The sequence below is a fragment of the Canis lupus genome, chromosome 10 (assembly GCF_003254725.2).
Source record: "Canis lupus dingo isolate Sandy chromosome 10, ASM325472v2, whole genome shotgun sequence".
Classification (NCBI taxonomy): Eukaryota; Metazoa; Chordata; class Mammalia; order Carnivora; family Canidae; genus Canis; species Canis lupus.
Window position 1 is genome coordinate 36,654,658 of NC_064252.1, and position 22,311 is coordinate 36,676,968.

General features: G+C 38.6%; 1 long non-coding RNA gene across 1 annotated transcript in view; it reads left to right on the forward strand.

Moving 5' to 3' along the window:
• The window catches only part of LOC112669599 (uncharacterized), a 30,488-nt gene extending 9,255 nt beyond the window's left edge, over positions 1 to 21,233 (forward strand). The window contains exons 2-4 of the long non-coding RNA XR_003142376.3: positions 16,901 to 17,091; positions 18,971 to 19,374; positions 20,024 to 21,233. This is a non-coding gene — a long non-coding RNA (uncharacterized LOC112669599). The remainder of the gene's footprint in view (positions 1 to 16,900; positions 17,092 to 18,970; positions 19,375 to 20,023) is intronic.
• Positions 21,234 to 22,311: the final 1,078 nt, after the last annotated feature.

Below are 22,311 nucleotides of genomic sequence, written 5' to 3' on the forward strand. Positions count from 1 at the left end.
ATATAAATGATTTAATTAAATTTTGGTACACTTGTTTTTGAGAGCTTGTGTCTCTTTTTTTTTTTTTTTTGGTTTGGTAATAGCACAGGGACACTCTTGTCTTTTTGTTTTGATAGCATTTGTCATTCTCAAAGCATTTTATGCACAGCATCTTGCTTGGCCTCATAGCTGAACAGAGGAAGGTACAGGGCTTTGAAATGAGGTTGACTGGGTTGCCAGTTCTGGTTCTTACCAGTGGGAACCCAGTCTGTGAGCAGCAACCAACTCCCAGGCTCACTTCCCTCATCCATCAACAGTGATGACCAGTCCTACTCCAGGAAAGCTTCAAGGATCATATCTATGAATTACCACTCATTAGAAATTATTTAAGGAGTGTTATCTCTTCTTCTCCATGCAACCTGGCTGGGCTGGTGTGCATGAAGAGGGCCTGTCTGCCCAGACAGTGTAAGAGGCTAAGCCACAGGTAGTTTAAAAATGACTTAGGACTAATAGAAGCCAAAGACATTGAAAATATCTGCATGATGTATTTATTTTAATCTTCCCCTCTCCACTTTGAATAGAGTGCATGCTTATTGTATAAAATATGGAAATTAGAGAAAATGTTAAAGAGTAAAAATCACCCACTACCCAAAGGCTTTCACTATTAACATTGTAGTGTTTGATCACACTGTGCATAAATGTGTTCTGCCATTTTGTTGAATATTATAACATAAAAGTAGTCAATTTTGAAGTCTTGATAAATATTAATTTTCCAACTGTATTATTTAACCTGCATTTATCATGCAGACAAACCATTTTAAATACTGGTGGAATGTCCTTTTTTTTTTTTGTCTAAGTTTTTCTCATGTATTCTTTTAAAAAGATTTCCCAGAAATGGAATTACTAGGTCAAAGGATATGGATATCAGCCACAGAATTTCAAGCTTACTTATGATAATTTGGAAGTGGCCTCTTTGGTTTCAAATACCAGCATTTCAAGGAAGATATGAAACTATAATTTAGTATTTTAACTGGGTTTATCATTTTTTAATCATTTGTGCACAAATAATTTTAATCATCCTTAGGGACAGCATTTTTTTTTCCTGTTCATTTTAACCAACTCTTTAAAAACAATTAAATGTACAAGTAATCAGCATCCAGGAACAAAATTACTTTACTCTGATTTTCAATAGCTGAGTAGGTATCCTATATATACAGAAGGGGAACATGTTAGCTGAAACTTACTAAATTTTGTGAGTAACCAACCTATAGTAGTTACTTTGTTATATTAAATACTTCTCAGGGGTGCCTGGCTGGCTCTGTGGGTAGAGTGTGTGACTTGATTTTGTGGTTATAGGGTCAAGCCCCATGCTGGGTGTAGAGTTGTTTAAAATATATTTCTCTACACACTCTGTGTCAGTAAATCATTTGTGAATTGAGTACAGCATAAGGCACAATTTGCAAGTGCCTTTGCATTAGAAATAATATCGACAAGTGAAAAAATGGTTTTGTTTTAGCAGGAGTATTACTGAAATGGGCATTGAGGTTAATTCAAAATAGGAGTCAGGATTCTATATTCAGTTAGTGTGGAGTGGGGTCTGAAAACAGACTTCAGGACTGTGTGTCATTGCTAAGTAAATATGCATTGTTGTTCTCAAATCTAGCTTTCCCACCTATTCGAGAGTGACAAGATCTAAATGCTAAAAAGTTGGATGTAGAAAGCTCTGTTCTGAGGCATTAGGTACATTTTTTCTTTTTTTAAAAGATTTTATTTATTTATTCATGAGGGACACAGAGAGTGAGAGGCAGAGATATAGGTAGAGAGAGAAGCAGGCTCCATACAGGGAGCCCGATGTGGGACTCGATCTTGGGACTCCAGGATCACACCCTGGGCTGAAGGCAGACGCTCAACCACTGAGCCACCCAGGCGTCCCACATTTTTTCAATCTTCAAAACAGTCATATGATAAGGAAATGTTTTCATCCTCGCCCCACTTAACATGGGGAAACAAACAGAGCCCTCCAGGGCTCCTGCAGGGCTGTAGCTGGGGAGGTTAGGACTAGACGGGCCATCCTGCCTCGCCCTCTGCTCCTCATGTTTAATTCTGCTCACCAGCTGCATGTTACTTACCCCATCAGAGCTTCCCTTTGCTCATTATAAAATGGAAGTGATAATAGATGTTCTGGGGATGTTGGCTATTTGGAAGTAGAAGTGAAAAAGCTATGTGCTCCAGTGTGCTATAAAAGGTTAGTATCGTTGCCTAACTTTCTAATTAGTAAAATTAATAATAAACCTGTTTTATAACACCAATTTCTTTTCTCCAGTAACTAATACAATGTGGTCTGTTAAAGAGCTGCCCTCTTGCTTCTTTTGATTTTGTCAACTTTCCCTGAGTGTGTTCAATGGTGTATGATAGCCAGATATGAGCTGTGGAGCTAGATGGAGTTTGGGAGATGCTAAGTCCAGTGAAAATCTTCAAATTACACAAGAAGTAGGAAACGCACAGCAGTTAAGTTCACTCAGTCATCATGGGTGACTAGAGAAGTACAGGGACATATGTACAACTGCTTGCAGACAACCATATGCTCCCAGCCTCACTCCAACTTTACTTCGTGGAATTAGTTGTTCCTTAGGCCTGGTCCCATTGTTTACTTTTGGGCCTGTTTCCTAGGTCTTTACTGATTTTAGAAAGTTCTACATCCTGGGAAATCCTTCTTAGCAGGCCAAATGGGACTGTTGGTCACTGTGAGACATGGCGCTTTGGCTTCAGTCTCCTTTCTGGGAGCTTCTCTGGTGGAGCTAGACTTTATTAGCTGCGGAAAGTGGATGAGTAATGTAAGAAAAGCAAAAGTCAAACAGAAGTTGTGTACAGACTTGTTATAAAATAGATGCCAGTCCAGTGTCTAAGAGTCACAGTGTTATTCTTTTCTCTGACAATCTAACTACAGAACAATTACAGGCAGGATTTTACCAAACTCTGCTATCGGGTGTAATCTTAACTAAACCATCCCATGATTAAAGATAGACCACAAGTAATTTCCATCCACACCATACAGCCAAATCCCAAAGTTATCTACCAACTGAATTCATAAGGTACTTGTTGTGAAGAAAACCCACATGTATGGTATCCTGTGGTACCTCAGACCTCCAGTGTGCTAGGGTGGCTTTCCATCCCTAAACCAGATTATTCCAGAAAGACAGTTTCCAACCTGACCTCTACAGCTATAGCTATAAATATCAGGGCTTCCTTCCTACACACTGATATTAATGAAACTACAGACAGCCTTCCTTAGAAGCTCCGGGGAAGTCAAGATAAACAAGAAGAGCTGCACTTTAATAATAATTGTACCTACCTATTGGGCTCTGACAATCCCCAGGCTTTCATAAACCGATGGAATTACTCTTAATCCAGTTTTTCTTTAAAAAAAAAAAGTTAGATGACATACAAAGTTAGACCAAATCAAGCAAAAAATTTCTAAAGACTTAATGTTGAGAATCCTTTTGGAAAACACATGGATCCTGTAAGCACAACCTCATTTTGGGGGGATTTTCATACCATAGAGAGGCTCAATTAGGCTGTAGATGGTCCTTCTTGTTTTTAGAAGTAAGATGCTGTTTCAGATCAACCTCAGTGCACGGGGGGAGACTTTGCCAAGTTTCTGAAAAACAATTTATGGAGCTCTGGAATGATTTTCTCTTGTTATAATCACATTCTCTAAATTCTGAGGCCAATTTAACTGGTATAGGAAATGTGATAGGTTGTGCCTGAGACCACTGTGGGTTTTAATCAGGTGGATGTAGCATCTGGAGCCAGCTTCTGGGTGAAGCAGTTGCATCTCCAAGCCCTACCACCCTGTCCCTACCAGCCAGGCTTCCTGGACTCACTGGTGCTGAGATCACCCAATGCAGATGCTCTCTTTGAAAACCCGCCTATTCTGTTTTTGACAGACTTCAGGTTCACAGATCTCATTGAGTAGCTTCTAACATTTCCTAGCAAGTCCTGAACTGGGAGTGAATCGCCTTCTACCTCCCCAAACTTTGGCCTGCAAAACCCTTGCTAACTAACACAACACTCACAATGGCTGGCCTCTGAATGCTTTGGCATGGTGCTCTGCAGAGTGACAGGTGCCCTATCTGATCCAGCAGCAAGCACTCAGTTGCCATCCTGGCTCCCTGGAAGCCCTCGTTAATTTCCCTGGTGTCAATAGCTTATTGCTGGGGATGTGGCTGTTCCTGAATCTTTGGTGCTAGACATCCAGAGCCTATAAAGAGGAACAACAGGAAGATGTGAGGGTAGGTTTCTAACATTGTAGAGAAGACCAGAGGACAAAGATTTACATGATCACCGTGTGTAAAAGGAATATAATAGCAAGAATCCTTTGCAACCTCTTTCTCTTCAGTCAGCCATACTCAGAGTCAGCCCTTTCACGAATTGACCCCAGCGAGGCTCTCTCTCTTCATCAGATTCCAAGGAGAAGGCATAAGCATTGGCATTGCTAAGTCAGCTTGGAGGGGTGGGAGGACACACTTGTTTTTCTCACATCCCAATGGTTAAAAAAAAGGAGCCAGAGAAGACAAGATGGAACAATGAAAATCACATGGCATTTGTTGGAATATTTGTTTACTGCTAATTTGTGGATCAATTGGGTTTTTGATAGACTTTTTTTTTTAACTATCACAAAAATGCATTATGATAGAAAATAGACATCAGCAACAGCTGCCACAAAGTACCTGCAGTTTGGGGTAACTCAGCCAGACCTTATCTTGCAGTCATTAACCTCCTAGGACCTTCTCATCTCCTGTGGGAACCTGTCAACTTTCTGATCATGTCCAGCTTGTGCAGCATGAATTTCCTCCACATATGTGTTTCTAAATCTCCTTTGATCTTTTAATACGTCTGCTGTGGTTGATTGTGGCTTCTTTCTTGTTAATTTTACATTTGAAAAAACGTCGAAAAGCCCAATCTCTTTTCCCCTTTCCTGTCTCCTTGGCCCTATTCCTTTAACATTCCTTCTCTTCTCTCTTTCTCCCACTTGTGTTTGTATATCATCTAGTTTAGAATACCAGGTGAGGGTTTGAATGGAGTAGCCCTGTCCTAGTGCATAGTGAAGGACCAGGACAACAAATACAAGTACCTGCATACCTGCATCTTGTGCCTTCCTTACCCTCACACCTACCACAGTGATCCCCATCCCAAAGATTCTACTCCTACCACTCCACGTCCCAAGCACAAAGTTTCCTGCAGGGATGGCAAGGGAGGGAGGCAATGGCTCAGAGTGGCTGTTACGCTCAGGCGTGAAGGATTCTGCCTTTTTCATGCTATTCTATAAACCTTGTTAAGGGCCACACAAATTGCCATGAGGATTTTTAGTCTGAAAGTTTGACTAGAGGTTTAAGTCTAAAAGTTTGGCTAAGAATCTGCTGCATGTGTACGGCTGTTTCCAAGTACTGGAGCCTCAGAGATTTGAGGGACTTCTACAAAGTTATGGGATAAGACTAGTTAGAGATTAAGCTGCACTGTAGGTCTGCTAAAATATGATTGGTAAAGGCTTACTGGGGTTTTCCATTTCTGGTGTTCTAGAAAAAGATATTTTCATGGCTTAAAATGACATAGAAAATTCTGGGCAGCGTGAATCCAGAGCTTCCCCTTTCTTCCAACTGCCCGCTCATGCCATTCTCTCTAGAGGAAATGTCCAGGTGATCCTGTAGGTTCTCCTTCCACATTCTGAGACTTCTGTAGCATTCCAGGGCCCACTGGGAAACATTCTGAAGTACCTGCCACCTGCTATGTCCCAAGGTGTAGGAAGACACCAAGAGACAGGTAATTACCTCTCCTGGCTGCCTTATATCCCACACCTTCGGGGACATTTAGGGTAGTCAAAGGTGGAGAAGAGGCTAAGTATGGACTCAGTTTCCCTAGGAGTAAGGACAAGCTGATTTGCCTCTTCAGGGAAGATTCAGATAGTAACTACCCCTTAGGTCTGGGCTGCCCTGGGTCTTTGCTCTGATACCTCTAAATCTAGAAACCTGGCCTTCCCACCTGGTGCCTGCTTCCCAGTCCTTTGGACTAACCTGTAATTGCACTGGGGGCTTGTCTTTGGGTTTCCTTAAGAAGTTTTCTTCTTAAACTTTCCTCATCTCTTTAAGCTCCTTCTGGACTTTCACCTGCTTGGGATTGCTACACTGGACTCAGATTTTCTGACATACTTGAAGTATTGGGGCATTCTGGTCACTCCACTGGATGCCTTCCCCTATGTGCAGAGTCCTGAAAATTCTTGATGTTGCTGAGGATCCATTTTACAAACTCTGAAACTGAATGGGTATCCCTCATACCAGCTCTGGATGACCGTTTTTGGGAATAGATGGCTTGACTACTCTCTGTGTGGCCTGAGACATTTTAAATAGTGCTTCAGGTTTCTGAGAGAAGTCATTTCCTATCTGTTTGACTAAATTCTACTTGAATTTCCAAATTTAGTGGAAAAAGCATTTGATTTTAACTAATAAGTACGATGTAAGTTTTTCAAAGTTCCCTATTGTCAAAGGGATTGAAGAAATTTTCTTCTTCATTTGCTGAGAATTTTTATGGTGAAAGGATATTGAATGATGTCAAATGCTTTATCTTTATGATCTGAAAAGGTCATATGATTTTTCTTCTCTATTCTCTTTGCCTGATAAGCTTGGTCACAATATTACATTCAATTTGTTTTCAAAGATTTTATTTATCTGAGAGACAGAGTGTGCATGAGCAGAGAGGAGGGGCAGAGTGAGAAGGAAAGGGACAAGCAGACTCCCCTCACTCCCCTCTGAGCATAGAGCCCAGTGCAGGGCTTGATCCCAAGACCCTAACCATGACCTGAGCTGAAGCTAGATGCTTAACTGACTAAGCCACCCACACACCCTTGCACATTGATTATTTTTTGATGGGTTTGATTTTCCAGTACTTTGTTGAATATTTTTTGTCTGTGTTTATTAGGGTTACTGATCATAATTTTCTCTTGTTATAATGACATCATGTGGTTTTGGTATCAGGTTGTGGCTTCAGAATATTTGTTGGGTAGTGATACCTCTTCCTCCATGATCTGAAAGTCTTTGTGTGAGACTGGTAGTATTTTTCCCTTAAATGCTTGATAAAATCTACTAGTGACACCATCTCAGCCTGGAGCTTTCTTCATTGGAATGTTGTTAGTTGCTCACTAGATTTCCTTAACAGATAATGCTGTTAAGGTTTCTATTTCTTTTTTCTGTCAGTTTTGATTCATTGTGTCAAAGAATTTATAAATTTTATGTAAGTTTTAAAGCTTATTGTCATAAAGCATTCATAATATCCGCTTGTTTTTTGTTTAATATCTTTGTGATCTCTGTGATGTCTCTCTTTTTTAATTCTGATAGTAATAATTTGTGTCTCTTTTTCTCTTTTTCTTGGTCAGTTTTTCTAGAGGTTTACCAATGTTACTGATCTTTTTGAAGGACAGAAACAACCAATATTTTTATTTCATTTATTTTCTTTTGTTTATCCACATTCTATTGGATTGATTTTTATTCAGTTTTAGTGTTGCCTGTCTTTTGCTGTTTGGGGCTTAATTTCTCTTCTTTCCTTAATTTACTAAGGTAGACTTACAAACTGATTTAAAATTCTTCTTCTTTTTTATTATATTCATTTAAAGCCATAAATTTATATTTAAACACTTCTTTTGCTATATCCCACAAATACTAATATTTCCATTATCATGGAAATGGATATTTCCATTATAATTCAATTTAAAATACTTTCTAATTTACATATATTTTTTCTTTGACTTGTGGATTATTTAAAAATTTGTTGCTTGATTTCTAACTGGGGCTTTCGAGAGCTCTTTTTAATTTAATTCAGCTATGGTGACAGTACAGACTCTGTACCATTTTAGTCCTTTGAGATTTATTGGCATTTTGTTTAATAATAGACATTTATATTTTTTAAAAGATTCCAGATGATTCTTATATACAATAAGGGTTGAGAACAATTGGGCCAGTTTATATTAGGGAGTCTTTCTTCATTTAGTAATCTAGGATTTCCTCCCTTCCCCCTCCTTTTTTTTTTTTTTTTTTTTGTTGTTGTTAGAAAGAAGATTTAAATAATGGTTTTTTAGACAGAAGTGGTTTAAGAAACCTAACCCAATGGCAGGTGAGCTTTGCCCTTTTGACACCTGTTTTGCCAGGAGCCCACTAACAGTGCATCAGCTGTCCCTCAGAGGAGGCATAGAGTTATTTGTTCCAGGCTTACATGACAGGCTCCGGTTATCTTGATTCATATCTTTTACTGTGCTGACTTATTTCCAAGATGCTTTCAAACAAGAGACAGAAGCAGACTTCACTAATAATAATAATAAAAAAAGCTATTAAGCTTTTCTACATTGCAGACATGTGGCTTGTGCTTTTAATAAAAGAGGAGAACTTAATGAGCTTGATTCATTTAGTAGCCTCACCGGGTGACAGATCATCTGCAGAATATATTAATTGGGTGTATCAAAGAGTAAAGGAATGAATATTGATATTATTAAAGACCTTGTATCAAAATAACTTCCACTGCCAAGTCATAAAAATATGACACTGGAAGGAGATGATATGTACATAGATCAAATCCATCTCAGGTGCTTGTAATGTGCAGTTCCTTTTTGCTTGCATTATTTGGAAGTTAACTCTGCTAAAGCATCTATTTTGGCAGGAAAGTCATTGACAGTCCCAGTGTAGTCCTCTCTTTGACAGAGAATGTGGGGAGAAACATCTCACCAGAGCTTCTGAATTAGTGTGAGAAGACCTCTTAGGTCCTGTTCAGTGGGAGACTTTGTGATTCCTAAAATGATCCTTGAGTTATTTTCATGGTTCTGCTTTGTTTGTGCAGGATTCTCAATGGTTGGGCTCTTTGTCTTTCCCTTACCTGTCCTGATTCTCCAATGAACCCATTTCATTACCTGCCTACATGTACAGGCTGCAGAAGTTGGGAAAGTTGATAGCTAACAGATGTGTTAGTTGAAAGGAACTGTTTTCCTTTTCTTGTTCCAGCCATAGTTCAACATTTTATTTTTAATTTGAACACAAACATTGCAAAGTAGATATTATGATATATACTTTCACAGATAAGGAAACAGGAAACCAAGGCTTAAGAAAATTAAAGATCATCTGCAAAGTTTATCTGATTCTCACGTCTGTATTTTTTCCACATTGCTCTTAAAGTAATACATATGACTCTCAGGAATTCTCTTAGTGGCCATGAAGGACCATTCATCTGAAGGTTCTCTCTAGCAGTCTTTACATTTTGTACCACCCTGGATTTCTTTTAAGGCTTTACTTATTTGACAGAGAGAGAGAGAGAGAGAGAGAGAGAGAGAGAAAGTGCACAAGCAGAGAAAGCAGCAGAGGGCAAGGGAGAAGCAGGCTGTCTGCTGAGCAGGGAGCCCAATGTGAGTCTCCAGCCCAGGACCCCAGGATCATGATCTGACCTGAAGGCAGACTCCAGGATCATATACTGACCTGAAGGCAGATGCTTAACTGACTGAGCCATCCAGGTGCCTCTGTATCATCATGAATTTTAAATTCTAGGTTGAGGACTGGAATTCATAGAGATTGAGAGGTAGTGAAGTTGTATACACATACATAATATATATGTTGTAATACACAACATGTGTTATATAATATATATGTTTTATATGTTTATATACATAACTATGTTATATATAGTATGTATATTATGTTAATATATACAAATGATGAGAGGAAGATTTATATAATCTAATAACTGTATTCTTGAAGAAATACAATTTTTAAAAATTGAGTTTTTAACAATTATTTTTATTTTACCTGGGGCAAATTTTAAGTGGTTTGTTATAGAAAAGTCTGTTGATTCAGGAATGATAGAATTGGTAGAAATGATAGAAATATCTAATATCTGTTGATTCAGGGATGATATTTCAAATAAAGAATGGCATCTCTAGTCTCAAACAAAATACAATGAAAACCAAAACAAACAAAAATATTTTAGTGGCTGAAAATGGTTTAATGGGTTATGTTCCTTGACAACATTTTCAGATGGGGAATTTCAGTAACTTCAAATAAAGCAGAGATTTCAGATGACCAGACAAAGCCTGCAAGGGAGATCTATTTGGACAAAGATAGGCTTGGGCACAAGACACTTTGAAATGACCACGTTATGGGCAGCCTGAGAAGAAGAGCAAACCAAGCCCAAATAGGACAGGCCCGGGGACCTGAACTGGGCTACAGCTGTATTTGGTAAAGTGTGATTCAGGGTCAAGTCTATTTCAGATGATAAATGATGTGGTGGAATGGAAAGAAGTGCATTTCAGGGCAAGAAAGACCCTACCATGTCACATGATGGAGATACTAGCACTTCCCCATAGCAGAAAATAGTCCCAGGGCATCAAGCAGGCCACTGGAACCTGTTTTCAGTCTTTAGGACATTGGGGCTGAAGCTGAGCCTGATAATACCTCCTGTGATGGCCAAGAGTGGCCATAAAGTGGGGTGGGCTGCAGTGAGATTGATTCACAAACCCAGATTACCTTCCCCTTGGATACAGAAATTGACTGCTAAGCTTGGCTACTCCCTGGCTACCCAGGGTCCATTCCATTGGACTAAATGAATAGAAGGTGAAGATGAATTCCCATATCTCACATAACCATTTAAATTTTGTGTGTAACCATGCCAGGTGAATACTTCAGTTTCTTCTAAAGGTTTCTTTGTTTACTGGCTCTAATTTGTTTATTTATTTGGTCTGATTTTGGTAGTGATTGATGTGTTCATTGTTCTCTACAAGGATTTCTCATGTAATTTTTCCAAGGGCAAGGATTTGTCAGAATATCCCTTATTTATTTTATATATGGTGATAAACAGGTGCTTAAAACAGTTTTTGAATAATAGGTCATCTTCCTTCAGGGTGGGACATTGGATAATAAATACTGGAGGGAGTCTGCTATAGTTAACAGGGTCTATAAACAGTTTTCCATGATCATCTACAGTCTGTCATGGTTAATGCATGCTTTTAGATATCACCTTGCTCTAGGACAGTGGCTCTCATATTTAGTGTACATGCCATTACCTAGAGATATTAAAACTCACATTTCTGGCCGCTCATCCAGAATTTCTGGTTCAGTTTCTGGAATAGGGCATATCTAATAAATTCCACAGAAGTGCCGATACTGCTGGTCAGGAGACCCACTTTGAGAACCATTGCTTTAGGGAGTAAGCTCAGCATATGAGATAACAGGAAGTTGAGATTGGCTAGCAAATGATTGAAAAACTGACATGGAAACTTCTTGGGCTTCTTTTCTTAAGAAATTATGTATTCATTATTAAGTTCTTATAATTAAGGTATGTAATTGTTCCATATGAAATGGATGGCTTGCCCTTTAGTAACTGATAAGGATGGATGATTAATTGTTAATTCAGTCTGAAACATGTAATGCTATTAGCAAGAGCCTCCCCTACTCTTCACTAACCTGCATTTAGGACAATCTCTTCTGAATAGAGGTAATCATAAGTAATATATGACCAATATTAATGAAAGATGTGGCTATAATTTAGGACGGTCAGCAGTGCATCCAACCAGAAGTAATTATCTGTATTAATTCCACTGGATAGCATCAACTGGGGTAGAGGAGTCCGACTACAAAGAGCACCCCTGAATTTCCTCCAGCCTCTTTGCCTCTCTGTGTCACTATTTGCCCATTTGTATCAATCTGCTTGGCAACTATAACAAAATATTGAGAAGTGGGTAGCTTAAACAACAGACATTTATTTCTCACAGTTCAGGAAGCTGGGAAGTCTAAGCCCAAATTGTGACTAAGCCGATTTCATTCTGAAGCCTCTTTTCCTGATGTGTAGGTACCACTATCTTATTGTTTGCTTACATTACAGAGTGAGAGAGAGGGACAGAAAGAGAGAGAGAGAGAGAGAGAACTCTCTGGTGTCTCTTCTGAAGACGTGAATCCCATTACAAGGTGCCATCATTGCTTGATTACCTTCCAAAGGTCCCATATCCAAATAGCATCACACTGGAAACTAGAGCTGCAACAGAAGGATTTTGAGGGGGACACAATCAATCGTTCATTCCATAACACTGAGCGAATTGAATTATTACCAACACCAAAGAATCATACATTTGGACTAGGTGGGGTAAGGGGTTGGCCTAAGTTAATGTAATATTCAAGTTCTAAGAAATTTTGAGGAATGCAATTCAATATGGAATAACAAATGTTACATTAATCTAAGAAAGACATCAAGTGAATTGAACCACATCAGTATGCATATCAGTGGCCTTGAAATCACCTTGTCTCCTTAAATAGATGAAACATTTTCCACTCATCTCAATTACGTTATTGATTTGTTTAATGACTCTAGTCATTCCTGGATATAATGATTACTTACTCCCAAACCATGAATTCAGAATAATTATATTTTATTAATTTCTTTTATTTCTAATTTTTGAGTTTATTCCTTCTTTTGGGACATTTTACTTGCCTTCATGCTGTAGATTATAAATACCAAATAACAAAATAAAAATGAGATAGTGGATGATGAAATGTTCTGTGGCTTCTTAAGGTAGACACATAAGTGCTTATTAGTAGTTGGCCAGGGTATAATTCAAAATTTGACTTGGGCCTTGAAGTTCCACTTGGCTTGAGTCTGGTTACTAAGCCTTATGTGCTTGTGACAAGTTCCTATAGAATAAGGACTTACTGTACATTTCTGGAACTTTTCCAAAATAATACTTAGCCTTGAATTTAAATATGCTATTGATAAAGGCAGCCTCAAAAACTCTTAAGCGTTAGTGCTTAAGCAATAGATCCACTGTTGTCTACTGGGAAAATCATACTCTAAAATGGTTGTTTGGGGGGCATCTCTAGCAACCCATCCTATGTGAACGTAACTATGTGCAAAAGGTTCTTTTCTTCTTTTCTAGAAAACCCCATGGATTGTTACATGGAAAACATAAGCAGATATTACTATCTTCGATTATGTAACATAGGATATCATGTTTCTAATATTGTGACTCTCAGAGAAATGCAGGTTCAAGTGTCAGATAGGACAGGGGAGGGAATCTATTATTTATTGAAAAGTTACTATTTGCCCATTAGTGTGCTGGGCTCATTCACATACTCTCTTTCATGTAATTCTTTCATTAACCCTGTGAGACTAGAACCACTATTCCAATTTTTATGGATAAAAAAATCGAGGTTCAGAGAAATTAGCAAATTACTAATTTAAAAAAAATGACTAGTGCCAGTCTCCACCCTCAGCAATTTTGATTTATTTGGCTTGGAGTAGGAACCACTGGCTTTTGGCTTAGAATAGGGCGCTGACATTTTAACAATGTCGCATGTCTGAGTGGGTCTAATGTGCATGTGCTTGGCCCACTGCCCTCCACTCTGCTTTTTTTGGAAGAATAGTATTATTGAACACTTGTGAAAAAAAAATTTTAATTGTTTTTTAGAAATTTGAAAATGGGCTTGTGACAGGGATGAGGACCTTCTATTCTTGGCTCCTTATCGCCTGATACATACCTGGTGCCCAGCTAATCCAAAACTGCCCTGCAGCATTCTACATAGCAGGTGATAGAGGACAAAGGGGGAAACCAACTCCTTGTTGAAATAATTGTGGAAAGGAGGTCACATGAAAGACGCTTATCTCAGAATCTCCACTATAAAGTGAACATGCAATGTTAGTGTTTTAGACAAAATTAGCTGGAACACACATATGGATTACAAAAGATTTTCATATGGTTATTCTGAAGATGAATAATGTACATGAATGGGCATTGTAAACTACAAGATACTTTGAAGACAAATGTAAATACACTAAATATTAATTTTATAAATCACAAAATATAATGAAAATAACAAAAATAAGTTCTTTCTCTATCCCTGTTCACTGAGTTGTCTCAATCCTCCCATTCATATGGTTTTCACAGAAAGGAATCAAGTGCTGTGGAAGGCAGCATAATTGAATCCATGATGGAGAAAATGAGGATGTGCAAAGATATGGTTTCTGTAGAAGCTGTCAGTCAACACTTACAGGAAGTCATCTAAGTGTTCCATATCCTACTTAAAGTGAAGATATTTTAACATTAACAAATTTTTTATATATTTCAAATATTATCTTAATCAAGTAATTATCAAATCAACTGAGCAACCCAAGAATACCAGAGAGCTGAGGCCAAAGAAAAAGCAAAGGATTCCTTAAAGAAGGAATCTGGAAAATAAGGGCAAATAATGCTGACTTATTAAAATTAGCTCACTTTTTACTTTAGTTATGTAGGTAGTAAAGTCCTAGACTTAAATAGCATTGAAATGAGATATTCAAGAGCAGTAAGAGATCCCATAAACTGACTAAAGTATTAAGCATGATGTATAGCATTAAAGGGTAAAATGAAGCCAAGTAAAGTTCAAAATAGAAATGGAAGAAAATTCTCTTATTAAATGGAGTTTGGAGATCCCATCTGACTCAGCAGTAAGTCAAAATATTTCCCTTTCCCACTGATAATTATTCTCCTCACACCCCTCTCCCTCCACTCTGGCTGCTTAATCCAGAGAATAAAAAATTGAGGGTAAAACTATGGATCTCAGGCTGAATATTCTGAAAACATAGTGTGTTTAAGAAAGGAGTACAAGGGAAGATTTTTAAATTAAATTTACAAACTAGCTCAGATTATTTTAGATAATCTTCAATACCTTTTTTCTCCCTGCTGAAATATTCTTTGAAATTATCTGAAATAAAACTCTATTCATCATCGCCTTCAGAGAAGCTGTCCATATGGTCATCCCCTCATGTGATAGACTCAAAGCCTTTCATCACCGCAGGCACTCATGGGGAGTTTGCCTCTCTTATGACTGGAATATACTCAAACAAAACAAAACAAAACAAAACAAGCTTCCTGTCTTGGTACTTGCAAGAGACGTTTGCATTTTAGAAAGTTTTGCAATCAGAGTGCATGGCTGTTTGTTTATTCTGTCAACTGGCAAGCTCCTTCTAACCTGGAGAACAGTTGTAGGAGGTGGTACAAAGTACATAGAAAAGCAACTGTGTAATGAGCTAGCAGCACACTACTGCCAGAGAAAGCCTCATTTCAGGGAGCACCAGCCATCACAGCAGAGTTTATTACAGTCATCATCATCCCTGATTTAGTTTGAAATGAGCAGAAAGGAAAAAAAAAAAGATCTTCATAAAAGCTTTCAAAAATCTGGTGGTGGAGAATTACACTAGCAAGTGTTCTTAGGGCCAAATGGGTCAGAAATCAAAATGATATGTGTGTTTTTGGATAGCACAAACCACGATAATCTTTCACTGCAGATCTAAGGTAAACAAGTTGAAAGCTTTGCTCTTGTGCAGGGAGAGGAAACAACTCTAGGTTACAGGCATATTTCTTTTTGAAGTAGTGTTGAGCAAAAAATTGTTTCAAGGAGTGACAATTCTGAGGCTAGTGATGGAAGTGAGGGAATTGGAAACTTGTCAGCAACTCCTTAGGAGACAATGGGATGTCCTAAATATGGAGGCTCCATGGGGCTGGAGTAGAACCAGTTCTAGTCTGGACTAGAAGAAATAAGCAAAGTCGGAGATTTCTGGGCTGGAGTCTGGGATCTGACCCTAGCCAAGCTGCTTGACTTCTGTAAGTCCTATGTCTCTCATTTACAGAACAAGGATAATAGTATCTAACTTATCAGAAAGTGGTAAGGAATAAGTAACACAGAAAGGAGCTTAACATAGTGCCAGACACATAGAAAGCATGCATAATGTTACAAATTATGAATATTATAGAAAGGAGTGCTTCTGGACTGTAGGAAGAAACACAAGTATTTAGGGACAGGGATGCTTCAGGAAGAACCGCTGTTCTCAGAGCTTGCCTACCATCTCTCAGAGCCAAGTCTTAGAACCTCTATTGTACCCTCTACTGGAATCTCCCTCATTCACACATCATTGACTAGATCACTTCTTCTTAAATTAATGGTGGAAAAAGGATCAGATTTCCTGTTCACGGCAGACTAATGCTTTTTATAAAGCACACACACACAAAAAAAACATTAGAAAATAACAAAAATGACAAAACCTAAACCTGCCGATCACATGCTTCGATGTCATGGTAAGATAAATTGCTATAAAAGCTTCTCAGTGGGGCACTCTGGGTGGCTCAGTGGTTTAGCGCCACCTTCAGCCCAGGGCCTCATCCTGGAGACCCGGGATTGAGTCCAACGTCAGGCTCCCTGCATGGAGCCTGTTTCTCCCTAAGCCTATGTTTCTGCCTCTGCCTCTCTCTCTCTCTGTCTCTCATGAATAAATAAATAAAATCTTTAAAGAATAAAAAGGAAAAAAACTTCTCAGTGCCCACTCTCACGTTTGTACTTATCTTACCATGACAACAGACAGTGATTGACACCAATAGGCAGTCCCTGTTTTGAGAATCACTGGCATAGCTTTCCCATAACCCGTGTTCTTTCTTTAGATCACAATTACGATGTCATTTGGAATGCTTTCTCTGATCTCCCCAAATTGGGCTGGTTACCTCCTATGTTCTTCCTTTGCCCCTGTTCTTCACCCAAGTGTACAAGCATTTGTCTTATTCACTCTCCTGTTTTCATTGCACTCAAAATCTGATGCACAGTTGATGCTCAATAATAAAAACCGAAAGGACATGTTTCTTTCAAGTAAGGAAAGAATTGAGATGCCCATTGTTCAACTCCATGATTACCTGAACTTAGGATAGGATACATTCATTGTACCTTTGGGAAAAATGCTCCCTTGGTAAGAAAATGAAATTAATAAGGCATAATATATTTAGACTCTGGGCAAGTCTCAGTGATAGAACTTACTCATGAAGTGAATTTTATTCATGAGCTTCAGAAAGGAAATTGAAGGTTTAATTTCTATCTTTTCCTTAAAGGTGGATGGATATATCTTTGGAAGCTTTTCCTATCTTTAAGATATACTGCTTTAGAAGATTTGTCTTTGACAAATCATGATTCTGATGGCTCACAGAAGACTTAGTAAAAGTGTAAACTGATGTATGCAACATTTTTTTCAAAACCAGCAAGAAGTAAGGGAATACCAGTGACTGCCTCATCAAGGAAATAGGTAAAATTTTAATCATTTTTTTCTATTTTATAAGTGGAATTTTTACATTTCATCATGGACAGAAGAAAATTCTTTTTTTTCTATTTTATAAATGGAATTTTTACATTTCTTCATGCACAGAAGAAAATTCTCATCTTCACTTAATAGAATAGGACATTGTTCAGATGGTCAAAGGAAAACACTGTTCATTTGAAAGATGACCAAATAGCTTTCCTCCTGGTAGCAGGGATCAGTCATTCTCTAGCAATTGGGACTAAATAAATGTTTAAAAAGTGCCCATGTGCAAAATGCAGAGCACAGTGTTATTTGGCTTTGCTCTGAAGAGAAAAGTGACTTTCTTCCTCTTCTCTGGAGACTGACCTCAGCCCTTGCCCACCATTCTCCTCAGGGACATGGATTCAAAACTGGCCACACGACCCTCTTGTCAGTCCCAGAAAATCCTTTTTGTAGCATGGGAAAGAGGACTAAGGCTGTCTTCATGGTGCTAAACATCTTGGGATAAACCAAGAAGTCTCATTTGACCAGTAGGAAATCTATCCACAGTCTAAGCACATAGATCCAGTGAGGTAAAGGTAGACAATTGCAGGGCTGTGGAATCAAAGCCAGGCATCTGGACCCCAAATGTGCACCATGCATGATCAGTAGATTGAACACATAACTTTTCTTGGCCACATGTAGGGCTATTCTAAATATATGTAGATTATTATGCTTAATAAATTCAACATTTAAAAAAGAATTATTGCATATATCACATAATTCTTCAGCATTATGTTTTTTCTCAATCAACAGATAATAAAAGTACCATTGCTACTATCATGTGTAGGGTCTGAAAAATGTTGACAGTAAGGAGAGCTCCTGAGTCTCTGTAAAGATTAGAATTTATGATGTGTGCCCTCTTGGTTTCTCATTCTGCATTTGCACAGGCATGTGTAGGGCAGAAAGCCTCTGGAAACTCCAAGGAGGATTTGGCTGCTTCTACATAACAGAGAAAGTAGGTTGAGGACAGGAAGCTGGAAGGAATCTTTGGTGAAGAGAAATCTCAGTGTATAGTTACTCTAACCCTGGTTCTGTCTTACTGGATGGTGACTTAAGAGGTATATGGAGGTCCTTATGTTCTCAAACATCTCTCATACTGGATCTTCAATGCTCTATGTTCCTATAATGAAGAAAGCTTGCCTTTCACTGTGGAGAATTCTGGTTTAAAATGAAACCATATTGGCTTAATGCCATTTAGAAGTGACAGATCTTTTGTCTTCTCTTCTTGAAGAAACACCTTGGTGAGGGGAGAAGTTGACAAGGCACGAGATACAGGGAATATGGGAAGTGAAGAGAGTACCATGGAAGGGAGGAAAGTTCTAGGAAGGGAGGAGAGTCATTTGCATATGAGGTTTGATTTCTCTGTGTAAACATGGAATGGAGTGAGGAGGCAGGAGCTTGTCTATAGGATGTTACCACCGAGGAAATTAATAAAGGGAAACCTAACAAAAGTCGACTCCTGATGTTGGAAGGAGAGCCTAGAATGCGTAATCCTACACCAATACTGATTACAGGTATAATTATCATTTACAGACCCAATAGAAGAATCCTCAATGGGAAAGAATTATCAATTACAGACCCCAGCAGGGAAAGGTGTACATGTATGTTCTACAAGGAATCAGCTATCCCTATAACTCAGTCTATGAGAAACTGTCATCATCCTGAAGTCTTGCTTTTTTCCAATGGACTTTCATTCAAAACAACCCTTTCTCTATAAATAACATTCTTCTCCTAATGTTGGACTTGCCTATGGTTTTGCCATAGCTTGCTTATACTTCATTGCAATTCTCAAATAAACACATTTTTTTCTGCTGATGAAATAACTCACTCTTCTATTTTTAAGGTAAACAACACCCAGCAGAACAGAAAATGAGGGATGGTGGACATGAAGGAAGAAATTCAGCCACACAGGGGAAGCTTGATTACCAAAACAACCATGTTTGAGGCAATGCTTGGCTCTGGAGCTCCAATGTGGCCCTAACAACACAGAAGTAGAACCATGAAGATACACAAGATTAGGGCTTTTCTTGGGCTTCAGATCATCATCCAGAAAGTCTTTTTTTGGAGATCAAAGGTATTTATCACCAAGTAAACTTTTAAGGACCTGGCTCCAAACATCATGAGGGGGATGGACACAAGACTACACCATCACAGAAATGGCAACCAAGTGATGTCACAGATCCAAGTGGTTACATGTGGAATACGTAGCAGAGAAGACCCCTCAGGGACTAATATGGGAATCCAATGGTCAGTACTTTAACATTAAAGCCTGGGACAAAGATAAGAACTAAGCCTTGGAGGGATACTGATAGAAGGGTGTGGGATGTAGACAGATACAGTTTAAATATAGTTAGATGCTCAACCTGCATCTGAGTGTGTTTACAGTGCTCACTTCACATTAGGCAAATGAACAAAGGAGAAGGAAATCCTCTACCCAACCTGGGAGGAAATGACCACATTTGGTCTGCATCCTTCAGTAACCTTAGCTTAGAAAATGGAATCACAGCATGTCCCTCTATAAGCTGCAGGAGTTTTTCATTGAATCTGGGGACCAATCACAACTGCAGGTAAAATGTTTCTTGGCCATGTTTGCTTTCCTTGGTGCATAATGGCTCTCAGAAAGCTCATGGAAAGGAGGGAGCAGTTAGATCACACTAGGATTCAGACATTCCTTGCTCTCTTCATCAAAATGTCATCACTAGACTTGTCCTGATTACCATTTCAACTGTAAAACTTATTGTGGAGGAGGGATGAGGGGGGTAGCATCCTTTGCAGCATTTCCTGGCATGAGAGAAAAGGGAATGAGAGGACTCACTAATTATGCTTTCAAAGTTAAACCCTAGAACACTGAAATTGAAAACTGACCCTAAAGGGTGACTCTCTCTCTTCCATGCAGGTGGACTCCTACTGAGAGGTAGGGCAGAGTGACAAACATGGCAGATTGGAGGTGCATGGGGCAGAGACCTTGCCAATCCTGTTCAATTCTATCGCAAGAACCAAATTCAGATCCTGACACATGGGAGGCCCATAATGAGTATTTGGTTACATTTTGAATGAATGATTTCTTTCTCTTAAAGGCTAACAAGGACCTGTGTAGACAGATTTACTTACTTGAGTTTTACCAAAATGGCATTCCTTCACCCTTACTGACTCCTTCCATTATCACTGTAAAGTTATCATTTGTAGTAGATCCAATAAAAAGATCATTATCTCTGGAGAGATTCTAAAAGAAGCCAATGGGAAACACTCTCCCCTTTATTCATAAGCAGATCTGTTGCTATACTTCCTCAGGAAGCTAGCGGATGTCAAAACCTATGTCACACGTGACTTTTCCATACAAGGTGTGTTTGTACAACAATGCCCACAAGTGCATGTAGAAAGCATTTTTATTGTATAGCATGAAATATGCACCTTATATTCATCATTCTATTTGTGTGTGTGTGAGGAATGAATGAGATTCATGTCATGTACCTAACAAAGCTCTAGGGTGAATGGAGTCACCTCTGGCACCAGTCATAGGGGCTCTGTCACTGTTCATTTACAGGAGATTGTTTCCCCTTTAACGTTCTTTTAATTTATTTGTCTTCTCATTTCCATGCTCTCCTTCTTCTGTTCACTCTAATTTTTCTTTTTTATATTCTACTTTCTTCTCCTTTTAAATTCATATCTATTCTAGAATATCCCAACTTTTGCTCTCCACTTCAAACACACTCATGCAGAGTTCAGTCATAGAGGGGGATGCTCAGCTTTACATTTGGTACACATTCGTTTAAGAAATCCTCTTCCCATGAAGAAACAGGAATTTTCTCCAGGAGATTATGCTTACAAAAAGTTATTTGTTTATTATCTGATTTTTGCCACTAGAATTACAAGCTACTAGAGAGCAGTTTCTGGAACTTTGCCTAATATGTATACCCCCTGAAAAAATATTTGTTGAATAAATGAATAGATACTGAATGCCTATGCAGATAGACATGGTAAGTTTTACCGCTTGATGTAAATAGACGTGGTCTGTCTGCATCTGTGCCATCTGTAAATGGTGACCAACCCGCAGCTTTGCAAAGACTCCATTGAATCTCGAGAAAGCAAACCTCTCACATTTCTTTCTTCTCCATCCCTAGGTCTTGCTCTGATTTCTCCAAATCCACAATTTGTGTTGTGCCAGACCATGACTATTTATCTCTGTGATGAATACTTAATGCAAATGGCAAGCCATCCTGAGACAGGCTAGCATCCATCCGTACCCACCGCGAAGGCCAGGGAGCAGTGTGTGAAGCACTGATGTCAAAGGCCATTAACACAAATGAAAATTAACATTTTTCATCAAGGTCTAACAGTGTGCCACCAAACAGGCCAACCACTGTGCCACTTGTTTATAGAAACACATTGCTAATCAGTCAGTAAAATCTGTAATATCTGTGCTTCTGCATACTTGCTTTTCAGTCTTTTGAGAGCATTAAATTAGTCTCAATTAGTAAAGCTAATGTGTGCAGAAATAGTGAACATTTTAATTTAATGGAAAACACCCTGCCGGGTGAGAAATATAATTTCTATCTGGAGCTATAGGCTCCATGTCTTGAAAGGTTAATCACAGGTTTATTGCAATCCAAGACACTGATGTTGACTTTTTTTTTTTGCATTTCTTACAAATCATTAAAAAGCTTAATATTCATTTTTCCATAGAAGAAGCTCTATCAAGAAGTTAGTGATCTAATGTATGCATTTGAATTTTATCTTTTCTCCTGTTGAAGCAACAAAAGGGAAGTTGCTACATCATGAGTGTTTTCTATCATGTGAATAGCTGCCATACAAATAAAACAGTAAAATATAACCAAGCAACAATAAGGAAACAATTCCCTTTCCCTTATGATAGCCTGTATGTTCTCAGCTCTGTCTTTCATTGCTACTGTTAGCTCTGGTTTATTACTGTGCCTGAGGCCCAATTTCCAATGGGAGGTCTGGTATAATGGAATGCCAGTAGAATTCTAGCTCCCTGTGATTTACATGCTAGCTTTATTCTTTTTTTTTTTTATTTTTTTTTATTTTTTATTTTTTTATTGGTGTTCAATTTACTAACATACAGAATAACACCCAGTGCCCGTCACCCATTCACTCCCACCCCCCGCCCTCCTCCCCTTCTACCACCCCTAGTTCGTTTCCCAAGTTAGCAGTCTTTACGTTCTG